The sequence below is a fragment of the Herpailurus yagouaroundi genome, unplaced genomic scaffold (genome assembly GCF_014898765.1).
Source record: "Herpailurus yagouaroundi ecotype Mexico unplaced genomic scaffold, PumYag 213, whole genome shotgun sequence".
Taxonomy (NCBI): Eukaryota; Metazoa; Chordata; class Mammalia; order Carnivora; family Felidae; genus Herpailurus; species Herpailurus yagouaroundi.
In genome coordinates, this window is record NW_024412444.1 from 7132207 (window position 1) to 7160007 (window position 27801).

General features: G+C 42.2%; 1 protein-coding gene and 1 long non-coding RNA gene across 5 annotated transcripts in view; both read right to left on the reverse strand.

Moving 5' to 3' along the window:
- LOC121016781 (uncharacterized) overlaps positions 1 to 26 on the reverse strand; it is a 14718-nt gene extending 14692 nt beyond the window's left edge. Inside the window, exon 1 of the long non-coding RNA XR_005784458.1 lies at positions 15 to 26. This is a non-coding gene — a long non-coding RNA (uncharacterized LOC121016781). The remainder of the gene's footprint in view (positions 1 to 14) is intronic.
- The window catches only part of PTPRG (protein tyrosine phosphatase receptor type G), a 722691-nt gene that overhangs the window by 367631 nt on the left and 327259 nt on the right, over positions 1 to 27801 (reverse strand). The gene's annotated exons all lie outside the window — the stretch shown is intronic.

The window sequence follows — 27801 nt, forward strand, 5'->3', positions numbered from 1 at the left end:
CCCAGCGCAACAACTCTGATCTCCAGAAAACTGCCAACATTCCTCCAAATGAAATTTGTTGGGACTAATTCTCTGGGTCGAAATTTCTTTCAAAGTCACCCTTGAAAGTAAGAAGTGGCATAAACTACACGAACGAATTTATATAAATATAAATCTTTTATATTCAAATCCTCCTAAAAACACACGCATCTGCTACAGCCAAGATGGCTGTCACCATCACATTTTTTATGTACGGCTGTATTTATAGACACAGTGTAGGTAGCTCCATCTTTATCTTTCTCTATAAATACTTACACTGGCAATTGTCAACCTGATCATGGAGAATTAAAAGCAATTTGTGGGAACAACAAGAAAAAAATACCACATTCTCTGTTATTCATCACTAAGTATGTCAATATGCAAGTACCAAGCACAAGAAAGGGCATTACTGATTAATTAAAACCTGATATTTCATTACTGACAATTCATTGCCTTTTATTTAATAGAAATTGGTATACATGAATCTGTATTCATAGGATACACACAAAGAAACTAAAACTCGAGAAGCTGAAACTAAACACTTGAAAACTTTAATGGTGTTCAAGGTCAAACGGATGCCACTTTGCAAAGAACCCACTCATCCCTCTTTCTCCTCAAACACTGCAGGCTGAACAGACAGAGCATGCCCTAAATGTCTGTAATGAGTCTGAGGCGTGGCACTCCGTGTGTCTAATAAACAACCTGTTCCTCATTTTTCAAATGCATTTCTGTTCATCTCAGGTCACAACTAAAATGAATCTAACAATTTAATTCATCATCTTTTGGGCAGTGATCCACAATGCAAAACCCACATTGAAGGACAATTTGACCCAATTAATGGGCTTTTCTCAAAGGAAGCGCACAATGAAAAGCATATGGAACCAGAATGGGCTATTCATTTTACAATTAAAGGTTGAGTTCCAGTCTAGGAAAAGAACCTCAGGACTAAATACGGGATCATTCGAAAAACCACTCAGTTTAAAAAGGAAAAACACTAAAGAAAGAGCCCATCGTGCAAAGCAACGCAGTTTTTGAAAAGTAGAGAGAACAACCTCTGGGAGACCATTTGGCTCAGAAGACTCACACTTGTTATTTTGAAACACAATGCTTTTTGCATGGGATAAATGGCTGACACGTTTCTGACATGTTTTTGGCGAAGTCTTAAATATCACGTGAAATAACAAAGAGCTGAGGGGCGGAACATTTGGTCTGGGTTATGCTGTTCTAAGGCTTCTCAACAGCAGCACTACTGGTGTGTTTCATCATAGAATTCATTGATGTGGGATCCGTCCTATGCATTGTAGGATGGCTGGCAGCATCTCTGGCCTTTACCCACGAGATGCCAGCAGTGACATCCTCCCCTGTTGTGACAACGACAAATGTCCCCACACAGAGCCAAATGTCACCCCCCACTGGGGAGGGGGGTGGACTAAAAATCACCCTTACTTGAGAACCAGTGCTCTACTCCAATTGCTCTGGTTTGCACAGAATGACATTTTATTACCTCTAGAGACTGTCACAATCTAGTTGATATCTTTACATAAACATATCAAGTCTGAAGAGAGATAAGACATTTTCAACCCCTTTATCACCGACACCTTTGCAATTCCAAAAAGAAATCTAAAACTTTTTAAATAGAAGCAAAAACTAAAATGGGAACAAACAAACAATTAAACCACCAGTGTCACGGTCTTTTCAGGGTCACATTATCACAAGAGTAGAAAAGGTTTAGTTTTATGGAGACTCCCGGACAACATTCTCGAATTGAAAAGCTCATACACTTCAGCAACTTATTCTAAGAAATACTGGTCCCATCCATGAAAGATAGAAATCCCCTCTTCACGCAGTATGACAATTGCTATGATTTCTCTTTCAGCAAATTCATGTAATTTAATCTTCTCAACAGAAAGGAAGGGATACAAAATGGACACGGAGGCAAAAGAACACATTTGATTTCGAGAATGGGATTGGGTTACACTCTACATTCACTGGAGATGGAAAATTGTCACGTTCTGTGCGGCTAACCAACACATTCCCATTGCCTCAGTGTTTCCTGAGCTCTCACGGTCAGCCTGCCTCATTCAGGAGGTGAGGCTAGGAATCCCGGGCTATCATAGTTTCAAGGGGCCTAGGGCATGTTCCCAGGCCTAGACAAGGGGGAAAGAGCCACCGAGGGTAACTTAAGCAGTGAAGGTACGACCTATCAGAGCGAGATCTAAAGGCCAAGCAACCTGCTCTGTCCTGCTGACAAATGAAGGGACCATACGTCTACCACTTAACCTGTCGTTCCATGCTCCTTATAGCAGGAGAAGGATGGCATGGTGTCTAACCTATCACCTGACTCTTACCTTCCTACACACCGTCATGAAGACCTGAACCTTCAGGTTCAGACGCGTGGCCAACACAGAAAACATGCCCAAGTTACAGATGGCTTCCTGACAACCCTTTTCCCACCCACCCCATCATGGCGCTCCCTCTTTGAGTAAAGTTATCCTCCACCTGGAGATGGAGAAAATGGCCAACGTCACCAAAAGCAAACACTTACGAAATCTTTACAGTGGCATCTTATCTCCGGTTTCTATGAAATATTAAGCTGCCACCATTCCGACAGGAAGATAATCCGATTTATAAACCATAGAAGCGACACAACTTTAAAGGAGGCCTCAATTTTATAAAGCAAGAAAATCCTATAGTGAGCTTTTAAACCTTACAGACAAGCCACACCAAATACAGCCCCAGGGTTATTTTGTCCCGGTCATGCTTAAAAAGCGTCATTTTGCAGACTCGGATGGTTACCAGCGAGCCACAGTGAGCTCCCAAATGAAATCATGCGCTTCTCAGAACCCAGCCAGCATGGCCGCATAAATGGGATAGAGGGCTCCTGGCCGACACTCGTGGCCAAGTTCATCCTGTTTCAACAGGACAGGATATAACTGCTCTCAAAACAGCCAAGTGGGAGACCTGCCCAGCTGGCAAGAACGCTCTTCAATAGGCCTCTCCCTGTATTTAGTTCACGACAACGCAGCAGTTAATGAAATTCCAAGGGACAGTTGAGAGGTCGCCCTCAGAATGCACGGCAGGTCTCGCACAGAAGACTGTAGGCACAGACAGACCTGCTGGCTGGGACCCAAAGATGTACCATGAGACCAACCACATTTCCAGTTAGTCAGGCTTTTATTTCCTGGGGAAGCCCTCCGCCCTTGGAGCAGAATACAGCTGGAAGAAAAACACTCTTCATGCTTTGGAAGCTAATGTGCCTACCGATGGAAAAGATCAAATGAACAAGAACAAAAAAAGAAACAGATTCTGAAATGGAATTGGGTTGCCTAACTGCAGAGTTTCCTGTAGTCAAAAATAGAATCCGGACACTTGACAGTCATATGCACTCATGCAGTTGCCCATAATGAATGATGGGGGATTACATGCAACATAAAGACGAGGAAATGCCCCGTCACCTACAGGCACGATAATATGGGCAAGACAGAATGACGTTTAGACTGCTTTACTCCCCAGGACTTTGGGTTTTTGTTTTGCTTTGTTTCGTGTGCTTCAATCTCCTAACACCACGAACACAGCTAGGACATGCTGGGGGGAAACAGGGAATGAGATGGGTCCTCAAAATAACTGTGGTTCACTTTGAACACAGAATACCATGACGTGTACTAAGATTTTAAATGGGAAATGCCGTTACAAACAAGAATTACAATGGCATTCTATGAACACGAGTCAAGGCAGGGCTACCAACCATTCCAAACACTTTCTCCAAGTCTCAGTTTAACCATCCTTAAAATGGCCCTTTAGACTAGCACTTCTCCAATTTTAATGCTTCTGCTGATCACCTGAGGATCCTATTAAAATGCCGATTCGATTCTGAGTCAGTAGTGACGTGAGAGGTTCTGCAGTTCTAACATGCTTCCAGGTGCTGTGATGTCCCTGGTCAGAGGATCTACCTGAGAGTAGCCAGGGGCCCGGTTCTTGGGGAAACACTATGGGCTACCTCACTATCAGCCTTCCCCTTTCTTCTCTCTCAAAGAACCTTGATATCACTGGAACAGCAATGTACTCAACCTAGGGGATGTGTCATGCTCCAGCCAAGCCAGTGGTGGGAATCCGAGTCTCTCTCTGCTAGATCCTGATATAGGGCTGGGAAGATGATCCTACATTGGCCAACAATTTGGAAGGGGAGGTTAGCTAAACTTCTTGCTATGAAAGAGTTGCTCTCCTCACTCCCTGAACTCTTGCTTTGGTGTCTGCCATGGGAAGCTGGGCTACAGGAGGCTGAGGGAGCCATCTTAAAAGCACAGAGAAAGAAGCACGAGGCTGAAGGAGGGCGTGCACAACAACAAAAGGAAAGCGGAAGAAGAGCCCAAATCAGGGGTCAGGAAGCTACGACCCACAGGCCAAATCCAAACCGCTGTTTTTGTAAATAAAGTGATATTGGAGCACAACCACATCCATGAGTTCACTGACTGTTTATGCTTGCTTGTATGCTACAGCAGCAAACACAAGTATCCGCAGCAGAGAGCTGGCTCTTGAAGCCTAAAATATTTACTATCTGGCCCTTCTTGGAAGAACTTTGCTGACCCTTGGCCTAGATCATGAAAGCACCTATCCACATGCATTATTCATCCTCCATTTTACCTTGACAGCACTTCCAAAACTCGAAATTACTTCTTCAAGAGGTGTCTTCCCGGTTGGGACAGTAGGCTCCTTAGCCCTCTTGCTTATTACCAGATACGGCTCCTTAGCACACAGTCCGAGGCATACAGGAGACACTCAACAAGTTAAGCAAGTTGTAATTAAGCCCTTGGTTTTGAATCAAGATGTTTCGAAGCTTCGTTCCCTTCTCTAACTCTTTAATGCAAGGCATTCAGAATATTTAGAAGATGCTAAAAATCTCAGTTCCTCCTATAGCCTCCAATTAGTAACAATAACCTACTCTTTGTCCCTTACAAATTCCATTTCCTTCCTCTTAGACTGCTTACAGGCAGGACAGAATGGAGTTTCCAAATCAGGACTTGTCATATCCAGAAGCAGGAGACCCTGAGACCTGGAAATCCAGGTCAGAAACTGCATGACCCCTAGACCCTGGGCCAACGCACAGTAGACAGCCCGTTTTCAAGCCAACTTGAGTCCACAGCGGAGAGAACACACAGGAGCCGGCTGCCTTTTATAAACCCAATAGGAAACATAAATTTTGAATAAAGGAAGTAAAGGAAAAGGGAGCAAAAGATCTGAGAACAATCAAAGCTCCAACTTCCTGTAGCGTAAGAGCTACTACAGGATATCTTAAAAAGACCTCTAAACATTTCATAAAACTGTCTATAGCAAACTAGCATGGTAGAAATGGATGCTTACCAGTTATTTTTAAAGATGAAGCATTTCCTTGATAAAACTAGGAGTTGATACATCCCCTTCTATGCTATTTTATAGTAGGACAGCACAACGATGAAACAAAAAAACATGGACCACAGAATCAAAACGTGGTTAGAATTCCAGCTTGGGGACCTACATAAATCATTTTGCCTTTCTAAGCCTCAGCTTCTAATCCATAAAATAGGTGTAATACTAATAACCTCTCTTACACGTTTGCCAGGTGAATACCTACTGGATGATAAGGTATTCTTGTGGTTTCATTATAAAGCGAAAATACAGAAAATCATCCAAATACATTACCTAACAATTTTACTTTTTTAAATTTAATTCCCTTTCCCCAAACACTAGTTTTCTTCAGTAATCTCTACGCCCAGTGTGGGCTTGAACTCATGGCTCCGGGATCAGGAGTTGCATGCTCTACCGACCAAACCAGCCAGGCACCACTCCCCCCCCGCCCCCCCCCGCCCCCCCGCCACCTCCACACTATTTTGACACCAAATTTCTTGTTTGCTATATTAGAATCTTTCCCATCCTACACTATTTGCTTGTTCATGGAAAAGATATTATAGGTAGTATATAAGCTGATCATTACCCATCTATTACAGGCTGTGTCTGAATATTCTTCCTCCAGGAAACACAAATAAGATAGCTGGGGCCCCTGGCTGGCTCAGTTAGTAGAGCATGTGACTCTTGATCTCAGGGTCATGAGTCTGAGCCCCACGTTGGTCTTAGAGATTATGCAAGGAGATTTTTTTTTTTAATTATCAAGAAAAGAAAGAGAAACATTTGCAATAGGAGGTCTCCCCTTTTAGGAAGAGCCTGACAACTTCACGCAGCAAATAAAGAAATACGTGAGAACAGCAAATATCATGTATCTTTAAGTCTACTCTTAGTACTGCTGTAAAGCCATTATGTAGCTCAGTCTCCATCTATACACCTATAAAATGGAAGTTAGTTTTGTGATGACTGGGGGAAGAGGCAAATAGTTAAAGGGTTCCAATTTATGAAAAAGACTCCCCTGATATGTAAGCATTAACAAACTTAACAAATTTTAATCAGGTCTTACTAAGCTCTAGATGCTAGGAAAACAATAGGGTTCAAAGGGTTAAGTTTTTAAAAATTATTATTATTAATGTTTTTATTGATTTTTGAGAGAGAGACAGAGTGCGAGCAGGGGAGGGGCAGAGAAAGAGAGGGAGCCACAGAATCCAAAGCAGGGGCTCGAACTCACAAACAGCAAGATCATGACCTGAGCCAAAGTTGGATGCCTAACCAACTGAGCCGCCCAGGCGCCCCTCCAAGGGTTAAGTTCTAACGGAGGAATATGACAACAATGGCCAAGAGGATCATTCTTCTGGAGAAAATTAAAGGAAGCTGAGAGAAAGGAATAAACATGATAAAAGTACTGTTTTACAGAAGCTTATTTGTAGGTCTCCCTGGGAAAGTGAAATTTGAAGAAAAGACCAGAATGGAGTGAAAAAGCAAGTTAGATGCTTTAGGGCTGGGGGTTGAGGTAGAGAGTGGAGAGAGGAGCATGTTCTAGATGGTAAGTAGTAAGTGCAAGCCTCTGAGCCTGTTCCAAAGGAAGGTTATCCTTGGGTGCAGCGCACACACACACACACACACACACACACACACACACTCAGAAGAGGAGTATGTGATGAAGGATGTAGAACATCTCCAGACATGGCCTCCTACAGGCACGGTGTTGGAAATACTCTGGAAAGCACATTTGACAAGGGAGGAGAGGTCTGCTCTACAACTGAGATGTGCAGACATGTCCAGGCACGCATTATCTCCTTATGGAGGGAAACCTCTCCTCCTCAAGGGAACATCTCCCTCTCTCACAACACAGATGGTCACACCTCCTGACTACCCTATGGCTGGAACATAGCTGAGTTTCACACCAACAGCACCTCCTGTTATGGGCGAGAATCAAGAGAATTTCCTAACTGGTGCCTGTGATGCTGGTACAACCATTTTTTCTTCTCCTCATGGGAGAACTAAAGGGATGAACAGACTGCAACTACTCGCCGGTGACCACTCTTAAGGCAGGTCCCAGGAAGAGGACTTTGCCCCTGTGCTAAGGACAGGCTGCAGAGGGGAAGAAGGATGGGTGACGGGAAGCATGGGTAACAAATTTTTATCCCATTTCCGAAGTACTTTTGTTTGAAAGATGCTGCTTTCATATAATACGTAGATAGTGTTCAAATATCAACCAAGGCCTAAAGAGTTTATTGGAGCGAAAGTCCATTCCGATGGGGATACACCAAACCAGAAGTGGTTACGAACAGTCCATTAACAGCTGGAGAGACACTTTGGTATAGAAAAGGAGGAAGCAAAGTAAGGAAATCATTGACTGGCTACAGCTTAAAGCCTGGTTAGCTGTGACTCGTGGTCCTCAGGTTCCAATTTCATAACCTCGAGGCATTTACAGGCTTATGATGTAGGCCGCCAGGACAGGAGAGTCACCTCAGTCTAATGGCCTCCTTGTTTAATTAACTTAAGAGGTTAGTGGCTAACTAGGTCCATCGACAAATGAATCTGGATATTGTCTGGCTTTTTATTTGCTTTCCATTTGTTCCAACATAAACAGGAATGGTTTGACCCTTGTCTAGACGTCCTGCTACTACTGTCACTTTCTTCGTTTGGCGAGGCCCGAAACACTCCCTCATTCCACCATGCATGATCAACCACATTTGCATCACGCACCCTCCACACAGCACCTGGAACAGAGCAGGAGCCGAGCGACCATCTGATGCAAAATCAACACTCCGCTTGCAGCTGGAAAGCTGTGCTTACTGAGGACAGCACTGAGTCCAGATCAGGTGTGGGACTTCAAATGCGGGCGATCAGAGGAATTACAAGCACTAACGCCCAGACCTTTGGGAGCGTTTCTGCCACTGGGAACCAAGTTAAAAACCAACTCGCCTCCTACCGTGTGGGAGAGGACTACAGAGATTTCCGGGTCCCATTCCCACACACACTGAGTTCTCAAGAAGCCATTAACAGCATTTGCAGATGGATAAAAGGATATTTACAGAACCAGGCTTTCCCCAGGAAATGAGGTAGGCTTTTTGACTCACAGTGTAAAAGGAATCAATGAGGATCCGTTGGCTAGCTCTATAAAACGTATGTCAGACAAAAAGGAAGGAGAGGTAGAGAGAGATGGCTTAAATCACCACCATATTCAGTGCATGGCAAGGGCATTTCCCGCCCCTGCCCCTCAATCCATTCATGGTGTCTAATTCAAATACAGTCCTTTCAAAACCTTAAAGGGGCAGAGGAAGCTGTTCCAGGCTCCTTCCTGGTCCATGTACTTTCCGTGCTTACAGCACAAATAAACAGTCACCATTTATGGATTTACTAAATGCAAGGGGCATCTACTGACTATCTCCTATCCTCTCTGCTATTTGTACAGGGGGCGTTACTCAAATGTTCACATGAAGTTCGGAAAAATGAATCGATGTGTCTTTAGTTGCTATGTCACACAACAGAAAACGGCGCAGCTAAGTCTCAGATCCAGGTCTGGAACACAGAGGTACGTTCAGAGCACCCTGACGCATCTTAGGGCAATAAAAATAAATAAAAATACACATCTCCATTCCATAATTTATAAGCCTGATGAGTCCAAATGAATCTGTGTCCTCAGGGCATCAGTTAGGAACAAATGGTTGTTTCCTCCTGAGTTGGTCCCCCGAGAATGTCTCACTTTCCATCCACATCACGACTTCAGTTCACAAACCCTCCGCCGCATCTAGAAACCATCATTCCCCCTGGACTCAACGCAGGGACTTTCTGTTCAGCATCTTTCTTGGACAATCTCCACCAGGCTGCCCTGACACCCTCGCTCCCCCTCTTCTGGTGGATGACCTGCCACCTTATGAGAGGGGGAGGCGGGCGGAATCAAGGATTCCCTAACTTGTGTCCTCCTTCAAACTTCTATTTTACTGATGTCTAAGCTGCATGCTCTGCTCCTTACAGGATGCTCCCACCTCCTGCATCAATGCCTCCTTGGGTTCTTCGCTTGGATCTGAAAAGCAACCACATGTCAACTAAACGTCCCTTATTAGCAGGACACATAACCAAGGTTTTAGGAGGTGTTTGTTGAGCAGTAAGGAGTCTCCAAATACTGACATATCAAAAGAAAACTTGCACGAGACAGGTGTGTTCCCAAACTTCATACGAAGGCTCACACGAAGGCAGGGCGTCATTTCAGCAAGACGCTAAGGACCTGCAAGACGATGAGTTAGACACGGAGCAAGTGCCAGCAACATGGCATGTTCATCGCTTAAACACTCCATTTCATTCCAAGGTACCAAAACGATAATAGACTTTATTCTAATTGGATTGTCTGCAATGAGCCAATTTAAGTGCTAAATGCTGCGAATTATTCAGCCTGACATAGCAATGCGCTGATGTGAGCCGCTGTAGGGCAGGAGGTTTGCGGAAAGTGTGAGTTCCCGAGGCATAATGAGGAGCTGCGAGTCTAACTTGGCAGACCTCCACCGCACAGATTCATATTGTCTCAACAGCTGCGGGGGACACAAAAAGCATTGGCTGCCACCTTGACCCAAAATGCATCTGCCATCAGCCAGTACAGCTGATTCCGTAGCTTTCCAGCTCCGGCGTCACTGGGACAAAGATAGGTCGAAGGCTCAATAGGAGAACGGCTCAGAATACAAGAAAAAATTATCCACAAGAATGGGCATCCTTCACCATTGCTTTGGTTCCATTATTTTGACATTTGCAGAATGTAGTCATGTTTAAGCTTATCAAGGCGCTGGCTAGAGTTTTCTAAACAGTGATTAAAAAGCTTGGGATCTTGAAGGGAAATGGATCTACCACATACCAGTTAACTGACCCCAAGGCAGGTCATGTAATGTTCTCATACCTCACTTTCTTCATTTTAAAAATCGGCCTGGGGCGCCCGGGTGGCTGAGTCAGTGAAGCGTCTAACTCTTGATTTGGGCTCAGGTCTTGATCTCACATTGGGAAGATGGAGCCCCGCAATGGGCTCTGTACTGACACAGCAGAGCCTGCTTGGGTCTGTCTGTCTGTCTGTCTGTCTGTCTCTCTCTCTCTGCCCCTCCCCCACTAGCACTCGCTCTCTCTCAAAATAAACAAACATTTTTATTTTTTAAAAAAAATTTTTTTTCAACGTTTATTTATTTTTGGGACAGAGAGAGACAGAGCATGAACGGGGGAGGGGCAGAGAGAGAGGGAGACACAGAATCGGAAACAGGCTCCAGGCTCCGAGCCATCAGCCCAGAGCCCGACGCGGGGCTCGAACTCACGGACCGCGAGATCGTGACCTGGCTGAAGTCGGACGCTCAACCGACTGCGCCACCCAGGCGCCCCAAACAAACATTTTTAAAAAAGTAAAAATGAGCCTGATAACAGTACCTACATGTCACATGACTGGTATGATGATTAAATATACAAAGGAATTTTGAGCATGTATGGAGCCCAATACAAATTAAGTAATTAGAAATATGCAATGATTAAAATATGTAAACACACACACACACACACACACATACACAATAACAATAATGTATACTTATTAGTTTTCTTCCAGAACAGCTTTAAAGAGAGGTAAATAGGCATCTATGGAGGCCCATCTTTAGCCTAAATTATCACTATCTCATATTAGACGTAAAAAGGTCTCCGATTCGAAAGTGAGATTTATTCTGCCATGGTTCACTTCTAGAAATCACTTATAAAAAAACCCAGGGGGTCAGAGAGATGGTCTCTTGGGTGCCATCTAGCACTAAAATTAAGATTTTCAAAATTAATTTATGACTATGATAATCTTGTTACTAAAATAATTTTTAATACTGCCCTATTTCTGAGTCGAACTATATTTTCAATAAATATTATGGTTTTATATATACAGCCAAAAATAAGTCTAGAATGCTGTGAAAAACTCAATTTACAAATGCCAATGAAGAAAAATACAGAGCCCACTTTTAATGGCTCAAGAGGAGAATGTTCCTTCAGCTTCCTGACTAAAGGGCAAATTAAAATTTCTCCCATGTCCCATGTCAAATACAACTCACTCCATTTGGGCTGGGGGGTTAAAGTGTCATAATATGAATGTCTGACTTAACAGTGCCCTTGTATATTTTCTATTCATAAGAATTCACAACAGTTGAATAGTTTACATGGTGACTTTTCCCTCATATGTGCTAAATTTCACAGGCCCGGACACATTAATTCAACAACGGGCTGGAATTATTCACTCTGTTCAGCCAGGAGATATAAATGCAACCCAAGCGGTCTCAAATTTGGTGTCACTATTTGGCCTTTCTTTTATGATGCAGCTTCAGATATTTCATGCTAAATCAAGTGATAACATGGTGCTTCGTAAACTCTAATAATACCGCTGAGATAGAGCACTCTTGCTGAAAAATTAATTTCCATTTACATAGACTATCTGAAAACAAACCAGACATAAACACTTCCTGAACTTCTCAGGAGGAAAAAAAAAAAAGTTCTTATAAGGTCTCCCTCAGCAAAGGCTAAAGGATAAGTTCTAAAGAAGGATTCACAAACTTTCTGGTGCTTTCTAGCGAGAGGCCAAAGAATAAGAAGATGATGACAAGTCAGCTCTATTTTGTAGCTCTATTTACAGAACAACAGCGCCTTCCTCCAACTGGAAGCCAATTTTGCTCAAAACCAGTAAAGAAACACGAATAATTCCACATTAATCAGGATTTTAGCTCAAATCCCCTGCCACTGCCATATTCAAGCCAAGAGGAGAGAACCAAGAGATGTCCTGAAACATTCAGAAAACACCGAATAATTTTTAAAATTGGGTTCACTTAAACTGTTTGGTAAGTAACAGATTCTCATTGTAGAAGACCCAAACAATACAGTCACGTTTGGTGAAACACAATTCACCCCTTATGTCCTTCCTGACGCAGGCACTCCTCTTCAGAGGAGAGAGAGGTAACGATGTCTTAGGCTTATGCATACCCTTCCGGTTCTTGTCTTCTAATTTATACACCCAGGTAATCATGTCTGCTCTGTAGGATCAACCTTTTACTTCCTTGGTAATTAGTTAGGAAGCAGATTAAGCTAATGAAATGGGGCAGAGATTTCACTCTAAAAAGGAGAAACTAGTGTCCTTTCAGTACACGGTCTTTATCCATAAAGACAAAAGACCATTCTGGCTCACTTATGAGGAATACTTACAAATGCTTAAACTTGGATGGGGCAGATATCCCTCTCCCACACTGCCATCTTCATAGCACGAAAGAGACCCAGACAGGGATGACTACCGGATGGCAAGGAAATGCCAAATATGGCTAAGGGCCTCTGGCACATTTCTCTAAAAATGAGCAGAGAGCAGAAATCTAAAGTTCCCAAGACAGCATTGACTGAAACTGGATCTTAAGGAGAAAGGCTCATCTCCAAGAACATCAATGAGCTTTGTATCTTACACCAACATGGAATCACAAGGAAGAAATGGTATGTCAAGTGAAATGAATCTTTCCAACACATGAAAACCGGGTCAAAGAATTTAAAAAGCTGGAAGCCAGTGTAGTATTTATCATGACCATCATCTGATTTCTGATCGTGATGTCCGTTATGGGACCATGTGCCCCAAATCCAGTTCCACTCAAGACAGACACTGGTGGCGAGCTCCAAATGAGAAGCAAAGCAGCTCCTTGACCCAAGGTTTCCATTCAGATGGAAAATAAACCAGATCCTTTGTGAGTTCACTGTGAAACTCAATTAGAAAAGGGGGAAGTTCTTTTGTTATAGCACAGACACAAAAGAACACTCTTTAGCAAACTTCTACTAATCTCTGACAGCCAAGCTCTTCACTAAGACCATGCTTCTAGGTTTACAACGCTTTGAAAACCCAGACATTCCCATTGGTGAGAAGAAAGCATCAGAGAGAACTAAAAGCTAGGAAGTATTCCCTCCGGTTAGTAACATAATGGCATATGCCCATTTGAGCTTAAATGGACAGGAGAACACTGATCCAGCCAAGGGTGCTGACTTATTGAGGAATATGCTATAAATAGGAAGAAAAAGAAAAAAAAAAAAAAAGGCCCAGAACACTGGATATCCCTTCTTGAAGATAAGAAAAGCAAGATTATAAACGGACAAAGAAGGGGCATCTGGTGGCTCAGTCAGTTGAGCGTCCGACTTCAGCTCAGGTCGTGATCTTGCAGTCCATGAGTTCGAACCCCGTTTTGCACTCTGCACTGACAGCTCCAAGCCTGGAGACTGCTTCAGATTCTGTGCTTTCCTCTCTCTTTCTTCCCCTCCCCTGCTTGCACTCTCTCTCTCTCAAAAATAGATAAACATAAAAAAAAATAATAATTAAAAAAAAAAGACAAAAGAAAGAAACCCACGTAGAAATACAAAACTTAGAAAACTCTTAGCAACTACTAAGCTATTACTTAGAACTACTTTCATCATTGTGAAAAAAACGCAAATGTGCCAGCATAGATGACTGCCACCTCAGAGAGAGTATCTGTGATTTAGGAAAAGGTACCCCTAGCTCTGGAATGCAGCTACCATTGTGCCCTTGATCAGTGCTCCTGCACAGTCAACATCCAGCTCAGCTGTTCACTGTGGCACTTCCCATGAAAAAAAAAAAAAAAAAATGCATGCTATTTTCAGCATGAGAAAAACCAGTAGGGAGAAAAGAAATTCGAACAAAAGAAAATATTTTTATATACTGAAAAATATAACTTAAGGCCTAAACATCAAGCTGGGACTTGCCTTGAGACCATGCATTCCTTTTTTCCCCCCAAAACCAAACTACCCTTATCAAACCACTCTTAAAATAATTCTAGGCTCTGCATAATTTCAATGCTTTAGAAGAAACCTCTAACTGCATGGAGAATAAAGAAATGCCAACCTCCCAATCTGAGCTCCCAGTTGACAAGAATAAGGGGAATTAAATATCAAAACTATGCAGATTATTCAAGTATATCAAACAAAAAGGCAAAGGATCGGAAAAAAAAAAACCAGCCATGAAAGTTTTGGAAAAGACCGCCAGTCTTCTGTGCACGAGAATCAATCATAATGACAAATTCTGACGGATTTTTTTTCTTTGCATTTTTTTTTGACACATTAAAGGGTAATTGAGTCACGCTTAAGTGAAGTTGTGTAGTTGGAGTTCAATAAGCAAAGCCTAATTTTAAATGATGCTGGGACACCATGGAATATAAATCCATAAATAACTTTTAAATTTAAAAGGGAACCAAGAAATACACTCTCCATTACATGTATTCCTGTCTTTCCCATGTAATATTTCCCACTCAACTGAAGAGAAGTGTTACTGGTTTGGCTTCATTTCAGCAGTGCTCCGGGGCCAAAACATTTAAGTGGGAATTGCTTATAAAGAAGGGGTACTTCTAAAGCTGACTTTATTTTGTTGCATATTTTCTTAGAGTATCAAAGAATATTCTCAGACGCAAATCCTGTAAGGTTCAAAAAAAAAAAAAATACTCCCAAAAATAGTAAGCAGGGAGGTAAGATCCTGACGACCTGCCTCTTATACCACTCACAAAAAGAAAAGATGTGATTACATTAGGAGGACATCAAAGGATACACTCTGACAATTTAAGCAGAGGAAATTGAAGGCGTAAATCATTGGTGGTAAAAAATGCACAGATTTACTGGCAGGGAAAGAAACGCAAATTGAAACAACCTTAAAGTTACACTTTAGCACTATTAAAATACAATGAAATTATAAAACTCAATTTTGGTGGAGCTCTAGATAAACAGGTACATACTGCCTAGCAATGAAACTAACTTCAATCTTTCTCCACAATCTAGCAGCCTTTAATAAGAGCTGTTCAAAACCAGTAATTCCAAAGAAATAACTTGGGGAAAAAGAAATTAATTTATACCAAGAAATATTATTTCATTATAATGTAATAAAACTGAAAACAACCTAATGCTTCAAAATAAGGGAACAATTATACAAATCATGACACAGCAGCTCAGTATATAATGATATTTAAGCTAATAACTTGTACGTACAACCCTATTAAAAATAAACCTGTAGACAATGTTAGCAGAGAGAAATGTACTTAAATATGTCAATTTAACCAACAAGAAAAATGCGATTAAATACATTTATGCTTCTATATCTCAAGTGCTAAGCTAGATGCTTGGGATACAGTAGGAAAAAATAGATGCAGATACAGACCTCATGGAGTTCCCAAGGGAAATGCCTCTGCCCCACCCTTTTGCTTTTAAACAAAAAATTTATTAAATATTTCAGTAGAGAAAGTTTCAAAGAAGAGCAGAGGGGGCCACAGGGGCCATGAAGGGACCTAACCTAGCGTGAAGAAGATCAGGGAAGTTTCCCTGAAGATGCCATGGAAAGCTCCAGGTAGAGAAGGGCAGCCACGGGAGCAAAGAGAACAGGCTGGGCTGAGCCAGAGCTCAACCTTCCTGAGCCTGGAAAGGTGAGGAAGAAGTCTTCTGTGGCTGGAACACAGAGAGCACAAGGGAGGACCAGAGTCAAGGATTAAACCACAGGCGGGCCTTGGCCCAGCAGATTCAGCTTTGATCCTAAAAGCCAAGGGAAGCCAATGAAGGTCTGAAGCAAAGCTGTGACCGGACAGGGTTTGCTCCAGTTTGCTGGACGGTATTGCAGGGAGGCAGGGGCTCATGTGGAAACAGCCGGGGAGGAACAACTTCACGGGGCAAGCAAGTCTTGAGGTGGTTAAAAGGTGAAAGGAAACGCAAGCAGTAACCTCAGGTGGCATCGCCCAGTCACGGAGTCTGCTCCAAGTACAGCAGAATGACTTCATGCAAACCACAAGAAAAGAAAGGGAAATCCAGATGCCAGAAGGGGAAACGCTAACAGTTAAATATATAAAATGACGCTCAACCAACACAGCAATAACAGAAAGGCAAAACTGAAAGAATTAGTTAGCATTTTATACCCACTGGATTGGCAAAGATTAGAATATCAAGCGATGTGAATTATTGGGAAGACCATGCAAATCCCATACAGAAACACTGGTGATGTAAAACGGTACAGCCATTCCAGGAGCTGAAAGAACAGATTTTGGTGGAATTCACTAATTACCAAATTCACTATACTTGCAAAATTCAAAAAACACATTTTGGGTGGATGGATGGAGGGAGGGAGGGATACATACACAAATGCACAAACATCCACACACATATATAATCACCTATATACACATATACACACAGCTTGATAGATAAAGACCCACAAAGCAACAGGTGTGAAGATGTTCATGTTAATACTGTAGATAAAAGCAACAGGTTACGACAACCAAGGTGTCCTTCCCTGTGCAAATGGGTAAGTAGAATGGGATGGATGGATACATGAAATACTATATAGTAATCAAAAGTAATGAACAGGATGTACATTAAAACATGTAGATAGAGGGGCACCTGAGTGGCTCAGTCAGTGAAGCGTCCAACTTCAGCTCACGGCATGATCTCACAGCTTGTGAGTTTAAGCCCCACGTCAGGCTCTGTGCTGACAACTCAGAACCTGGAGCCTGCTTTGGATTCTATGTCTCCCTCTCTCTCTCTGCCCCTTCCCCACTCACATTCTGTCTCTCTCTGTCTTTCAAAAATAAGTAAACATTAAAAAAAATTTTTTTTTAACATACGGATAGATTTTCAAAGATGGTGTTGATTAAAACTACAATAATTCGGTAGCACAAAAAAATCCAGGTGAGTTAAAGACATTGATAGTAAGCATCTTTGAGGGAAAAAAAGAATGGAATCAGACTACAGGAGAAAAATAATGAAGTAACATTAAAAAAAAAAACAAATAAACCCATTAGGGGCCTCTTCACAAACCAAGGATGTGAATATACCATAAATACCTTCTGAATCTTATGCCCAATTTTTTAAATACTTTTTTAAATGTTTTTATTTTTGAGAGAGAAAGAGACAGAGAGAGTGCACGTGCACAAGCAGAGAAAGGGCAGAGAGAGAAGAAGACACAGGATCCAAAACAGGCTCTATGCTGACAGCAGTGAGCCCAACGTGGGGCTCAAACTCATGACTGTGAGATCATGACCCAAGGCAAAGTCGGATGCTCAACCGACGGAACCACCCAGGCACCCCTCTTATGCCCAATCTTTTAAAAATAAAATTTCTGGGGCGCCTGGGTGGCGCAGTCGGTTAAGCGTCCGACTTCAGCCAGGTCATGATCTCGCGGTCCGTGAGTTCCAGCCCCGCGTCAGGCTCTGGGCTGATGGCTCGGAGCCTGGAGCCTGTTTCCGATTCTGTGTCTCCCTCTCTCTCTGCCCCTCCCCCGTTTATGCTCTGACTCTCTCTGTCCCAAAAATAAATAAACGTAGAAAAAAAATTTAAAAATAAAATTTCTAAGTGATTTCCAAACATACTTTGATTTTTAGCAGTGATAAAAACCTCACTTGACATTTTATCATATACAAATATCATAATAGCAGTTTAGCAATTATATTTTTTCTAATAGGTCTTATCAATGCTAGTTGTGTGTATATAGTTTTTCTTTAAATGACTGTGCTACCTTTCCATTTAAACTGTACAGTCCTAAAGATCTAAAAACCTGAGTTGTCAGAGATTCATATTAGCAGGCTGGAAAGGGCACACTTAGCCTAAGAGAACAGCATCGTTACCTTCCAAGAAATACTTACGTAATTTCTACCATTTGTTTGACCTCTTATAGCAAGGAATCTGGAATTCTTGGTAACTGATCTTTGAATTTTCTACTGAAGAACTGCCACGGAGCATGTGGATTCCAAAGTGCTCAAAAAACTATCACGAAATTGGCCAAGAAATGAAGGCAAGAATAGCCTTGCTATTTAAAATGCCTGGTTATCAAAAGGGGTGGGAAAACCCATTTCATTTCTACTCTTAGAAAACACAAAAGCCTTTTTTTAGTCTTTCTGAGAAAAGATGGCATTATTTAGCGAAAGAGGAAGTCCATGAAAAGGAACACCAGGAAAACTGCACTTGGGACAGGCAGGCAACATTTCAAACCCTTACACCGCATCAGCTTCCCCGTAATGTCCCAACAAATTCAGACACCTGACACCCTTAGGTGTAGGCAGAAGCCCCTGAAATCATTTAAGTCTATAACCAGAGTAACATAATTAATGCTCTTTCTTTTAATGTCAGTATTATTCATTTTTATGTAGATTGGTGGTAACTTCTGCCACACCAACAGATTCTCATTATGTCTGCTTAAGCACATAAAATCAAATTAATTCATGTTTGCATTCTTCCTATCTGCCCTTAATTCCTGCAGAGAAGAAACAGAAGCAGAAGGTTCCTGGGTTTATTACTGTGCTGAGTCACTAAATTATACAGGATTCGACTGTTGATCCTAAATTACTCAAAACTCTAACCATGTCCTACAAAGTTTAGGTGCATCACTGGAGCCTAAGTCAGCCAGTGGCCTCCAAACATTGATCTCAAAATGTCGATTCAACACCATACCTGGGTCTCTGTTCAAAATGTGCAAAGGAAACAAATTCTTCAGCTTTACCACAACTGAGAAAGAAGTGCCAGTGACGGGCTGACTTCAGACAAAATCTGACTAACTCAGCATTTTCCTGGGCAGATAGCAACCATATGTATCCTCTCAATTACAGGAGCTTCGATGTAGGCTTTGCTTATGGTTCTACTATGGTGATACAGTTCCACTGTGCTGTTGGAGTAACCTTCCAAACCAGAAATATAAATTCCTAGAATACAGAATACCTCCCTTTGGCACTGGGGTTTGCCCATCAAAGGACCTTCAGTAAAGATACTCTCAAAGACAATCAAAAGATACTCTCAAAGAGTATTCAAAGAAAACAGATTTCATCTTAACACGACTGATGGAGGCAGCTTGCAGAGATGCACTAAAAAGACCCAGGAGGGTGCATATCTGGGCTCTACTAGGAAGACTGATCCATTGGCAATGTCTTCCATGAACATGGCAAGAGATGAGTGCCTGGAGATCCAGAATGCAGGCTTTCCAATCACTGAGTTTTGTTGTTGTTTGTTGTTGTTTGTTTTTTTTTTTAAATTTTTGAGAGAGGTAGACAAAGTCACAGACACAGAGTCTGAAGCAGGCTCTAGGCTCTGAGCTGTCAGTACAGAGCCTGATGCGGGGCTTGAACTTGTAAACTGCGAGATCATGACCTGAGCTGAAGTCAGACGCTTAACCAACTGAGTCACCCAGGCGCCGCTCCAATCACTGAGTCTTAGGTTTGAGTGTCACCCTTGAGCTTTTTGTATTAACAGTACAAACCAGACATACTCTATAATGGGTATATTTCTTCTGAAGTACCATTAATGTAAAAAAGAAGACAGGGAAACAAGGAAGGAGGCAGAACCTAGGAAGCGTACTCTGACAATGTTACCCACCCCACCAAAAAAAAAAAACCAACTGCTCCAGAAAATGCTTTATAATTTCAAACACTGTAGGTTTTAAGTTGGCCAAATCAAAAGTGCAATAATTTCATTTCTTGGTTCAAGTAATTCTGTTTTCTGTTGAGGAAGAAAAACAACACAGCTCTTTGCCAAATAAAGAGCTGAGTGCTTTCCTTACAGTTTTAGCCAGGAGCAACAGCAGTCAGAACTTTAAAACCTAATTCAAGTATGTTAGATTTCTACAACAGGAATACAAAACCATTGTTACTGAATCTCACTCCGGTCTTAACACGGTTTCCTCAAATAGGACTTCACTTTCTCCACGGTGGTAAAGAATTCCTCAAACTTTACTTTAATGAAGATGCATCAATTGTGGAAGTAAATGAAAACAAAGACAATAACTGTATTCACGGATCCCTAAAATTAAACACACTGATAAAAAAAAATTAATATTTACTTTTAAGACCCTTTTGAGTCCTGGGATTTGTGCTCAGTGTCTATCAAAGAAATGGATCAACTAGTAAACTATGCCAAGCAACTGTGAGAAGACCACCTACACCTGAGAAGATGAAAGTCCATTCCAAGAAACGAAGTCTGGAAGGCAAAGAATCCTGAGGATTGAAGAAATGGCGTCAAAAGATGCTAAGGAAAAGTGATCCTGAAGGACTTAACCAGCCTAAATACCGTGTTAGCAGATACTAATGCGACTCGTGGAAAGTGCATGGTGAGTCCATTAAAAGGCAGGGAAATGAATCTTGGGAGTCTGGGGTTCACCATGTCCCGGCTCCTATACCTCTCTCCACCTCAGTTTACCCCACTGAAGTCTAGGTGCCCTGCCTAGCTCTCATGAACTAACATATATGTGAGTGTAATATAAACTATATGGGTCACTGGGGTCAGATGATCAGAACAACCTTCTAATTGCGACATCTGGTTTCCAATTATCTACAGTGTGGCCATCTTGGGGCCTGTTCCTGAAAAAAAGCAGTTCCTTTGAGGTCTCCTATGTGCTGATAAAAGCCCTTCCTTCATCAAAGGGCTGGAAGAGGCAGACAGCAGGAGCCAAATGTACAATTTTCTATCCATTTACAACTTGAGCATCAAAAAGAAAGTCTTTCTGATTAAAATCAAAGATCACTTTATACTTTGGTAATATTTAACAATTTACTTTCCAGGATTGAAAACTCAGTGTAAAATTACTTGGTTGATTCGTGTCCGCTGAAAAAGAATATATCCGTGAAATGCCAATACACATATTTAAATGCCAGCCATATATATATATATGCGCCTCTTGAAGCTTTTACAGACTGGATTTACACCTTTTTTAAGCCACCTAGGGGATGGCTTTTTAAAAAGACTACATTCAAATCTGAGGAAGACTTTAAACGCAGTGAAAAACTCAGCCGTATGCTTGGGGATCGTGTCAGAGTCACAAAGCTGACCACAAAACTTGGTAGATAGGAGCCGGAGGCTTGTGGGAATCTGAGAGCAAAGTTTTCAGTCCTATAAAGGAGGCAGTCTGTAGCCATCCTGCAAAGCAGTAAAATACTCTATCACAGGAACTCTCAAAGGATCCTGGGAGGCTGGATCGGCGCTGCCCATATTTGCTTGGGCCTCGAGGGAGATGGTTAGTCAAACGACATAAAAAACCACGGCAGCGGAAACCACTGGCCCGGCTTTAGAGGCAGAAAACAGAGGGTGTTTGCACTTCTCTCTCTTGGCACAAAATTCTTCCTTTTCATGAGACATTCACAGTCTCTTGAGTCCTGAGGCGGGGGCGGGGGGGGGGGAAACCCAACTCCTTCTGGATGGAGACTTAGAATCACAGCAGGGCCCAGTTTCAAGTAGTGCGTAGTGGCAAGTCTGAAGCGGATGAAGGGCCCCACAGCTGCACGGGGTGTGGAAACGAGGAAGAACAGGATGAGGTTATGCCAGAGCGGAGGCACAGAGCGGCCCAGGCTGCATCGGTCCCGGGCATGGAAAAAAATACCCAAGGCTCATCAGATTCCCTCAGCCCCGGCAGGAGAAACTGAACACCCAGATGTGAAAAAGGCTATTTACAGAAGCCTCTCTTCCTGCCAATACCTGAATGACATCCATCTTTCCGGCTGACGAGTGTTAGACGGTCCAGCAATGTGAGAAGATAAAAGAGAGACATATAAAAAGGAGAGCGGTGGGGAGAGTCTTCCGATTTTAATGACATGCTTCCTGTTAATAAAATATAAAAATAACTGAGCAAGGGCAGGGTTGCCATAAGACCCAACTAGAGGGCCCCGGACTTAATGTGTTTGAAAGAGAAACACGCATTTGTGTAATTCAGTGTGATGTGCTGATATGCATTAATAAAAACAGGTATATTTGGCCTGCAATTATTGTTCACAGGGCTTCCTTACGGAGCCTACATCCCAATGGCTGCCGTATTGCATTCAGAGAGGAACACAAAGCAAATGCAAAGAAGCACTGGGGGAGAGGTCTAAGAAGATACATTATATTGGGTCGGAAGGGCTAGGAAAGGCATCAAGAAAGAGGTTAACTTCCACCACTGCTAGGGAAGCTGCACGCTCCTAGCCAAGGGCGGGAAACACCAGATGGAGAGAACGCAACTAGCACAGGCAGAAGCAGGAGGTGGGGCATGGAAGGGTTTGAGGGATCTGAGATAAGCTATCTGCTTAGCCAGAACACAAGGCCCACGGAAAATGCTGGAGGGTACTGGAACTGGAAGGAGTTTGGCAGATGTTGTATGTGAATATGCTACTGATACATCCAACCCAACGACAGGGCCAAGAAAAGCAGCTCTTGCTGGTGGGAAAGAGAGCTGAGCCGAGGGGCGTTGCTGCTGGTCATGATGATGGCAGGTCCCTTCTGATGGCCACAAGGTAGAGTACAAGCTTTACCAGCACTAGGGTTGATGTCCACTTGTTCAGTGATAGGTCCCACACACAAAAAACAAGCTCACATATGTCTTACGTCCCAGACAAGATTCACCAATTGATCAGGAAGAAAACAGTACTGGGAGACAGGAGTAAGAGGACCAAGTTAATGATTACTAGGTGCTCACTGTATGTTCGGACAACCACTCCAACACCACAGGTATTAACGACTATAGTTCTCACATGTTTATGATGAGAAGTGCTTCCGTATTTTACAACTCATATCTTCATCTCTCTGCAATGAGGATAGATCCTAAAACTGATGGTACCCTAAGCAATACGCCATAGTTAAATTGGGAATGAGAATTATTCTTTAGTGGTACACAAAAGAATAGTACATAAACATATGGTTTAGAATGTATATACTATATTAATATATGAATATACTTACTATACAGTAGTAGTATATAAACAGATTGTTTGTACACAATGGTGAAGTAAAAGTATCAACCAAAAATCTCAAGAACAGGTGATGGAGACCAGGGCTTGATGAAGCTAAGTCCGTCCCCTTGGGTCTAGATGCACCTGTCTCCAAGCACACTCCTGTGTCTGATGGCACTCAGCTCTGCAGTCCTACCATCACACCACACTCTCTGGACGCTCTCCTCCCTGATCCTTTCCTCCCAAGCAGGCAGAAAGACTCTCTGAGGCCATCCTGATAGCCATGCCATCCCTCTCCCATCTCAACCAACCCGGGAGACAGGGAAAAGAACGGATCTCTCTCCCCAGGCCTACAGAGCTGGCTAAGTGGTCAACATGTGGTATACCCCAGGGTGGGTGAGACAGGGCCATCCACACTGGGTGATAGCCCACCATCCTATATAGACTTTGCATTTTCAATCTCTCCAAACCAAGCTGGTAGGAAAATACAGTACCTTCTCATCCAATCAGTTCTTTACCGCCATGTTTCCTTACAAGAGAAAAATCTTCACTGAGGAAAGATGGAGGAGCATAAAAATAGGCACTCGTAACCACAAGGCAATAGTATTTTAATTTGTCATTTTTGTTAAATTGATTCCTTCTGCTTTCTAATAGTGCCAGTATCTGGCAATAATATCACTGTTTAAAAAAAAATGAAAGAAAAAGGTATTCTACAAAAACTGAATCCTCAATTTGTCTAAAGTGGGATGGTTCAGACCCCAGGAGCAGGTGGCCACCCTCGGAGAGCAGCTGGCCAATCGGCTTATCTCAGAGGCAGTATGAAAGGCTCTAAGATTCCTGGACAGAAGATTCTGGAATGCTATTAATACTCTAGTCTAGTCTCAATGGACAATGCAAAAGGAGATGATTCTTCTGTGGGTTGAGGGATCTCCAGTTGAAACTGGGGGTATATAAACTGTGTCATAAACATCATGCATATTTACCTTCTGAGTTATACCTTCAAGGGAGCTAAAGCACCACATTCAAAGTTTTTCTTATCTTATTTCCAGTTCTACCTAATCTCAATGTATATCACGCAGAGTGAGCAACTGACAACATTTTCCTGTCGTCAGCAGTCAGAACAGAACTCCACTGATTAAGACAACACTTTCCTGTATTCAGCAGTCAATACAGACATCCAATAACATTTTGTACACCAAAAATTAAAAATGGAGGCAGCACTCCATTCCAATCTTCCTTCTCATTGCCTTATAAAAACATACTGTGAATAGCCACATAGTATCATAACTGTGTGGGTTTACGTATACCAAGAAGTACAAATGTGCACCAGCATGGGTCACAGAATACAATTTAAGAGAAAATCCCACAAAGAGTAAACAACACATACAGATAAATTTATTGGTTTCGGGGCTTAACATGTTTAAATACAGACTACTCCAACCTCTGAGATCCACAACCATTCTCCTGATTTGCCTTCCATTGCTACATGGCATCAATGCCTTTATCAGCAGATAAGATGCTCAACTGTGTGGGGCAGGACCCAAACTAAGTTTATGCTGATTTCCACTGACCTTCACAGCACCTCTATGAGATTATTACTACTAGCATTCCCAGATTAAAGATAAGGTAACAGTGGCTTGGTGAGACCAGATCCCTTGGCTAAGGCCATGAGAGGTCCAGGACTTGTACCTGGCCAGTCCAGCTCCAGAACAATCACCCTATATTGCCACCTACATTTTTTTTATACTACAACACATAAATATGGTGACAAGTGCCTAAAATTACACGTTCTGAATTCCCATGGACTCTCCCCTCTAACCTGACTTTCATTCCCACCTTAAAAACACCACCACAGGTTTTTGAGGAGAGAAATGAGTTTATAATCCATAAATCCCAAACATACGTCAGGTACTTCTGCGTTGATGGGACTCCATTCGTCCTAGCCTTGGAGAAAGGTGGTTTGGGAACTGCACGGTGGCAGATCTGAAGGGGAACAGATTCAGGAATGCCTATGGGGATGCCTGAGTGACAGGAGAGTACACTTTTCATCAGGGGACCGGACTAACAGAATCTTCGCCAACTCTGAAGGTGTGCATCCATTTACAGACTTCTAACAGATCCACACATGTGTCTGTGACAGGAGGAGTTGGCCTCTAATTGAGAGACTGGGGGAGGGAGGATGAACAATCCAGGAGCCATGGTAAAAGTCATTTATTTTTCTAATTAAATTCTCAACTTGGTGGGAGTAGCCTATTAAAAACACAAAACAAACCAAATGGGCAAATGTAGATTTTGGAGGGTAGCGTCAGCATTATTTTTAAACAATGCTCTGGATAAAAAGAAGACATTACAACCTTGTGTTGTTTCCTTATTGCCTCCAACTTTGGGTTCCGGCCATCAAGATACCATGTCATCTGATACTTGTAATTTGAGCCGATGCACTCAACAAGACTATTTGTGTTTAATACCTTGTTGGAAAATTACATTTCTTTAAAAAGACATTTATAGAGCAATTTCTATTTGCAAAGTGCTTTCCAGTTGTTGTTGATTTTTTAAGGAATTGTTAACAACAACCATGTTAAGTGGGTCAGAGTTTTTAATCCCTATGTCTCCTCTTTTTTTTATTTTTTTAAAGTGAGCTCTATGTCCAACATGGGGCTCGAACTCATGACCCCAAGATCAAGAGTCTCATGCTTTACCGAGCCAGCCAGGCGCCCCATATGCCTACTTTTTCAAAAGGCTGAATCAAGGCACACACAAAAAGGTTAGGTGTTTTACCTGGGGTTGCACACAAAATTGGTAGCAGAACTTAAAAAGCTACTGTACCTGCTGCACCTGAAGCAGGGACTTCTTCCCAGTGGCTCTCCTTCCCCTTTCAGCTTGATTTCAGAATTCCCTAGGATCTTTGTCGCCAAGAATCCATCCCGATTCCTGGGCCCTCCTCCAAACCTACCTGTTCACATAACAGGTTTCCCCAGACGCGCCTGAAGGAAGGACTCGTTTAGGATCTGCTACTGGTGGGTCTTTTGGAAGGCACCCCCCCACCTCCCCACAGGTAGGACCAGGACTAAAACACACCAAAACCAAAACTGGCAGCTCTCCTGAAAGAAGTTGCCTTTAACAACCCATTAGATAATGGGGCGCCTGGTGGCTCAGTCAGTTAAGTATCCAACTTCGGCTCAGGTCATGATCTCACAGTCCATGGGTCGAGCCCCACGGGGGGCTGTTTGCGGACAGCTTGGAAGCCTGGAGTCTGCTTCAGATTCTGTCTCCCTCTCTCTGTGTCCCTCCCCTGCTCAAGCTCTGTCTCTCTCTCAAAAATAAATAAACATTAAAAAAAACCCATTAGATATTACTTTGAAGTCACAGGTTCTGACCATACTCACTCTCAAAAGCAACGGTTTGGGGGCATTTTGGCCTTTTTCGTGAAAAAAAAAATCCCTTTTTGTTTCTTTTACCTTATGATAGTAGCAATTCCATTTTAGCATTAATTCTACAACCACCTTCTACTTTTCATTCTTCTTTCCTGCTAGAATTATCTACTCAATTCCATGTCCAGCAATACTAGGACAGAGCTAGCCACCATTTATGGATGACATACAAGATACCTAGGGACCAGGCAATGGTTGACTGATATTATTTCATTTGATCCGCCTGAGAGAGATGTCCCCATTTCATAGATTTAAAAAAAAACTTATAAAAGGTTGAATATGTTGCCCAGGGACCTACAATTACTAAGTTCCCAGAATTCAGGTTGAAGCTAGATTAATCTAACCCTAGAATCAACACAATCATTTTTTATATTTTTCTGTTTTTGTTTTTTTTTTTAAGAATTCCTCTTTTGGCTCTCTATTCCCCAGTATTTACTCACTTTGCAGCACATGAACCATCAAAAGAACCTCTTTCCATATAAAGTCCTTGCCCATATGCTTTGGCCAATCCGGAAGAGAGTATGTTGAAAAATCATATACTGAGGAATAACAATTATCTGAGAATAACAATGCAATGAGATATGGCACACCTATTTCTACTGCCAACCCAGAAAACTAGGCTTAAATATGAACTCAGATGATTCAAATGTATGAACCAACGGTACCTAATCCAACTTTTTTGACCCGGACTACATGAAGCATTATTTGTACACATTAACAAGAGAAGCAAAGATAAAGTCAGAACAAGGGGAAGACAGAGAAATAGAAGGGGCATGAGGGCAAACAATGAAGCAAGTGTAGCTCTGTGTAATGCTTCCAAAGAGGTAGGCTTCCTGACTTCTTCCTTTCATTCTACAAACCCAATGTCATGAAAATTAAATGTGAAATTGAATGATTTAAAAAAAAAACACGTAGGCATGCAATCTTCCACTATCAACAAGCTATGTAAGAAAAATCATACAATCGTATCAATTGCTATAGAAAAAGCATTTGACAAAATCCAATATCCATTCGTGCTAAAAATTCTCAGGAACTTAAAAATAGAGAAAAATTACTGCAGTGTGAAAATGGCATCTACAAAAAGCCTACATCATACTTATTGAAGAAGGACTGAATCCATTGCCCTAAGATGGAGGATAGGATGTCTGCTATCGTCACTCTTAACACAGAACTACAAGTTGTTGCCACTAAAATCAGGCATGAAAAGAAAGGCGTACAGAGAAGAAAGAAAGAGAGAAAGAGGGAAGGAAGGAAGGAAGGAAGGAAGGAAGGAAGGAAGGAAGGAAGGA